The 6000-nt window shown below is 39.4% G+C and overlaps 1 protein-coding gene across 2 annotated transcripts in view; it reads right to left on the reverse strand.

Moving 5' to 3' along the window:
* LOC120061330 (fibulin-2-like) overlaps positions 1-4691 on the reverse strand; it is a 68847-nt gene extending 64156 nt beyond the window's left edge. For both annotated transcript variants that reach the window (XM_039011077.1, XM_039011076.1), the window contains exon 1: positions 4612-4691. The gene's annotated coding sequence lies outside the window, so the exon portion shown is untranslated. The remainder of the gene's footprint in view (positions 1-4611) is intronic.
* Positions 4692-6000: the final 1309 nt, after the last annotated feature.

Raw genomic sequence — 6000 nt, forward strand, 5'->3', positions numbered from 1 at the left:
AGTACTCCATCTACAGTACTGCACCTGACAGAGCATGAACAACTTCAACAGATACAATAATAAACAGAGAGCTAAGCTAATCCTCTAACACAGCTTTCCCAAACGGGGGTACCCACAATGCCATCAGGGGTACGCCAAATGAAAATGTGATTCACATTTATTTTTTTTAAAGATTCTGTCCATTTATATTTTCCAACAGGGCTATACATTTGGGTGAGGTTTTTTTCTCACCTGAGTAACCTCGTTTCACTGCCAAAAATAAAATTAAACCATCTAGTGTTCAGCGAAATAAGAACACAATGTCAAATACAGGTAGCCTAGTCAAACAATTAACATCCAATCACATTAACCGTTACTCTCTTGCGGGAATTCCACTAATGGTCCGTATGTAGCCAAACGTAGCTGCTGCTTTTTCCATTTGCTCGAAAATTGATAAATGGTAAAAAAAGGTAAGGCCCGCTTCCATAGAGACACATACCAACTCTACTGGTAGTACTGCTACTACCAGCAGTACTACACCTGCACCCGTCGACGACACAAGTTGTTCTGCTTCCACGAGCACATCCAATGCTAGCATCAGTAATTCTACATTTGTTGTTAGCCCAGCTAGCATGGCCACTGACAGTTGTGAATCTGATGCAGCCGAAGAGCTACTGCCCCCTTACCCAGGAAAGCACCGAACAACAGACAGGGACGTTGGACCATCGAAGAAGCACAAATATGATGAGAACTACATTGATTTGGGGTTCACTTATATTGGGAGTAGTGCCTTTCCTCAGCCATAGTGTGTTATATGTGCAAAAGTACTATCTCACAACTCAATGAAACCTTCACTCTTGCGTAGACATTTAGAAACAAAACATGCCAATTTGAAAAATAAGCCACAGGAGTTTTTTGAGCAAGATGTGTTGGTATCTGTACTGATGGCGCAAAAGCCATGACTTGGAGACATAGTGGAGTGGTAACGCGCGTGCAGTTGCTCCCGACGCCACTTGGGTACACTGCAGCATCCACCGAGAGGCTCTTGTTGCCAAGAGAATGCCTGACAGCTTGAAAGACGTTTTGGACACTACAGTGAAAATGGTTAACCTTGTTAAAGCAAGGCCCCTGAACTCTTGTGTATTTTCTGCACTATGCAATGATATGGGCAGCGACCATGTAACGCTTTCACATACAGAGGTGCGCTGGTTATAAAGGGACAAAGTATTGACAAATTTTTTTAAATTGAAAGACGAGCTTAAAGTTTTCTTTACTGACCATAATTTTCACTTGTCTGACCGCGTGCATGATGACGAGTTTCTCACACGACTGGCCTATCTGGGTGATGTTTTTTCTTGCCTGAATGATCTTAATCTAGGATTACAGGGACTCTCCACAACTATATTCAATGTGCGGGACAAAATTGAGGCTATGATTAAGAAGTTGGAGCTCTTCTCTGTCTGCATTAACAAGGATAACACACAGGTCTTTCCATCATTGTATGATTTTTTGTGTGCAAATGAACTCAAGCTTACGGACAATGTAAAATGTGATATAGCGAAGCACCTGAGTGAGTTGGGTGCTCAATTACGCAGGTACTTTCCTGAAACGGATGACACAAACAACTGGATTCGTTATCTCTTTCAGGCCCTGCCTCCAGTCGACTTACCAATATCTGAACAAGAGAGCCTCATCGAAATTGCAACAAGCGGTTCTGTGAAAATTGAATTTAAATCAGAAACCTCTGCCAGATTTCTGTATTGGGCTGCGCTGTTAAGACACTGATGCCCTTTGCAACCACATACCTATGTGAGAGTGGATTCTCGGCCCTCACTAGAATGAAAATTAAATACATGCACAGATTGTGTGTGGAAAATGATTTAAGACAACCCAATACAACCCAACATCGCAGTATGTGTATCCTTTCAAGCATACCCTTATCATAAACCTGTGGTGAGTTATTCACAATTTTCGATGAACAAATAAGGTTTTATATGTAAGATGGTTAAATAAAGAGCAAAATTATTGATTATTACATTATTATTTGTGCCCTGGTCCTATAAGAGCTCGTTGTCACTTCCCACGAGCCAGGTTGGACAAAAACTCACACTCATTCTTACGTTTAATAAATGTATCGTATAGTGTGTGTGTGGCAGGCTTACAATGATGGCAAAAAAACAACATTTGAGAGTGCGCTGACCCTGGTGCTAAAGGGGGTACAGCTGGAGGTTGAATGTTTTAAGGGGTATGCAGCTGGAGGTTGAATGTTTGAAGGGGTACGGGACTATAAAAGGTTTGGGAACCACTGGTCTAACACAATACAGTAGTAGGCTTGTAATGTGGTTGATAGTGCCCGATCGCTTCCAAATCTGCAATTCACAATGTGGGAAGTGTGTAAGTTCTTGATAAGATTAATTTCTTACACTATTGTAGTGAACAATCTTTGCAGTGATCCATATTCAGACTGGTTATTCAGACAATTCTATACTTGTGTGTCATCCAAGTCAGTGATGTGACTTCAAATCAGAGTGTTTTCTATTTCACTTTTCCTGTTTTCCTCCACTGCTCGTGTGCTTGGTCCAGTTATAAGAGACACTGCGACATTTCAAGCAAAGAAATCTGTTTTATGATTCCACAAGTTATTTTCCAAAATACATTCCTGTTGTAAGTGAAACATTTTGTGTATAAAAAACGATATTCGATCTACTCCTGACATTTTAGTAATCTTTAACACTGAGCTTAACACTCAGTTGAGGAATAATAACAGTGTTAGTTAGACTCAAAAGACACACATAGTGCCCCCTTAGTGCTAAGAAACAGCTTGCTGGTGCATAGATTCCAACATATGGTGGAGCAGTTTGGGAGGGCAAAAATCACCCCGTGTTGACATGGTATATTTTCCTCAATAGATACCCTCCACGCTCGTGTGTACATTGGTTGTATGGAGAAACCTGCCCTGACACGTCTTTAAACTCTCAAAGCAACTCATAACTGCATACAGTCAATGTTCTATATCAACATATTCTAAAATACTATGCTCCTGACATATTATATTACTATGTTTAAATATATTTTAATAAGAATGTTGAGTTTATCAACCTATATAATGTTATGGACTGTAAGTATGCCAAAGTGTGCTGCTCTGTGTTGAGGCATCCTATTATCTAGGAGCAAATTCCTCCTTCATTTCTGATTATATAAGGGACCATGCACGGCCTTCCCTTCAGTGAGGATTTTATCATCATACACTAACACAACCCCTCAGTGTCAAACTCAACCAAGCGCACAGTTAACAGGTTATAGCAGTCACAGCCAAGTGCAGACGTTTTCAAAATGAAATATTACAATCTCCTTTTCCACATTCAAAGTTTTTTCAAATTCAAAGCTTTTGAGAGCCATCAGACATCCAATTGAAAGTAAAACATTGTTTCTGGCTACCTCTCTCACATCTGGGGCTACGTCTCTCTCTTCATCATACCAGACCACAGAATGAGAAGGACTGCAGCACAGACTAATGCACCACTTAGGCAATCAATGATGGCTTTGTATGCATCGGGTAAGGAATCATTTCAGGTCTCACAGTCTTGACTGGCATGTGCCCCACTGGTTTGGTGTTTTAATTATGTTGAATTCAGCACATGGCATGTGAAGACAATTGGCATGATTATTCCTATGTCTGCCACATCTTAGATTGAGAATAAAAAAAGAAATAGAAAGTCTGTCTGGGAAAATAAAACTGATTGTATACATATGTGTCACGCACAACCACTATCAGAATCTGTGATAAGAAGCTAAAGTGAATGGAAGATACATCTGGCCGCTGTATCTTTGCTTACATAGATAATACTCATTTGTTTCAATGAAACAAAGTACATTGTACGTTTTTCAATCTGTTAACACAATGTCCAAAGCTTCTGAAAACAATGGTTGTGGGCTTGGCTTGCTCATCCCACTCTCCACCTTGGTCAACCACAGCTCTTGCCAGGACACAGAAAACATTTAACATGATAATGAACATCAGGTAAAGATCTCAACAGTACTGTTTATGGTTAGTCTTAGGGTTTTGAAATACTGTATTTTCTGACTGTTGTAAAGATTTAAAGATAGACTGAAGTTATCTGGTATACTTTGCATAAGAATGTCTTGAATGTGATTAAGTCAGTAGCCTGAGGGGTGATAAGGTGCACAACATAAATCCAAATCACTTTTAACAAATATTACTGTTTACACTTTGTCATTACATACACATTGATATAAGCATTAGACTTCAGGGATAATTGAAGAGAATACTGCATAATTTTATATTGGAAACATGATTTAAACCCATTTTCTCTGTGTTTTAACAAATAAGTGTGAAATAGGCATAATTTAATATATTATTAAAATGCTGATATCTTAGTTATTTGGAGAAAGGAACGAAAATATAGCCTGACAAATCTGTTCAAGTCAGTGACATGCTGTCATGCCAAGCCATGCACACAACTGATGGGTAGAAATGTGGGAAAACACCATACTTCTTACATGTTTTACATCATGGAAATAATCTCAAGCAGTCTCTTATATAAGGTTAGCACATAAACACATTTTCACAATGATGTGTACAAAGGCAGTGATTGAAAAGTTTATATTTACCTTGCGTCTCAGTTCTGTCACTGTGCGACGGGTAGACTATCCTGTATTATCTACTGGCCAGCGGTTGTCCCCAAAGTTAGTTGTGCGCGTTCTAAAGGGAAGGGGGATGTGCAAGCGCTCTCTGCGAAGGGAGAGAGGAAAGGGCGGAACAAAAACTTTCTTTGCTCTCCTAATACTTCGGAAAATTAGAAGTCTGGAATAACTTCTCGCCTCTATTTTATTACGCTACTGATTCACGCTTGAACGAATTCCAATCCCCTACTCCTTGCATCACGTTGCTCTTTTACTTTACTGAAATAGGCTGCTTGCTGTCACATTCCAATATTAGCCATTGCACTTGTGTTTACTGATGAATGCAGTCATTTTCCCTGGCGCAATTTATATTTTAATTATTGAGACATTTTTGTGTAGATCTTATAATTCCAGCTGAATCAGCCAAAAATAGATTGTGCAGCTCACGAACTATTATGCCCATATGTTGCCCATTTGATTACCTTGAAAAGGATAAACGGATAGGCTAAAAAGGCTACAAGTCACACACAATAATCAAAATCCCCTGCAAATCTTCTCACTCAATAAGAAAATATCACATGATCCATGCGGTGTTTCATGTTTTAGGCCCAGAGATTAAGCCGTCGGTGTGTAACTGTTTAAAGACAATCAAGTACTGTAATTCAATGGAGTGGGTAAACTGATCTCCCGCTAAAAGACAGACACGTGACTGAAGCGTTGATTAGATTTTGCCCAATCTCTGTCTACCTGAGAGGACATCCTGGTCTCATAGACTAGACCTAATCATCAACATAAATCCGGGACAATCAAAATAGTATATATGTTAGACTTGGTATAGTTACATAAAATACAGAATGTTTCTTAAAGGAAAACTTCAGGATTTTGGCAAAAAAGCCCTTTATCTACTTCCCCAAAGTGAGATGAACTTGTGGAGACCATTTTTATCTATCTGTGTGCAGTTTGAAGGAAGTTGCTAACTAGCGTTAGTGTAATTGCTGCACGCTAGTAGATACCATAGACTTCCAGTTGTTGCGCTAATGCTAGTTAGCGTTGGCTCGTAACACATTCCTCTAACTTTCTTCATACTGGATGTAGAGACATAAAAATGGTATTCATGAATTCATCACTCTAGGGAAGTATATAAAAGGCTTCATTGCCAAAAATCCACAAGTTTCCCTTTAAGGCAAAAACTAAAGTAGGGTGGTTGGTCAGGTTGGATGGGTAGGTGTATAACGTGAACGTCTAGCAGCCCAAAGGTTGCGCGTTCAAATATCATCATGGGCAACTTAAGCATTTTAACTATTTAGCAACTTTGCAACTACTTCCTACTATTTAGCTACTTTGTTACCTAACCCTTTCCTAAACCTAACTTTAACC

Source organism: Salvelinus namaycush, chromosome 16, assembly GCF_016432855.1.
Source record: "Salvelinus namaycush isolate Seneca chromosome 16, SaNama_1.0, whole genome shotgun sequence".
In the NCBI taxonomy this organism is placed as follows: Eukaryota; Metazoa; Chordata; class Actinopteri; order Salmoniformes; family Salmonidae; genus Salvelinus; species Salvelinus namaycush.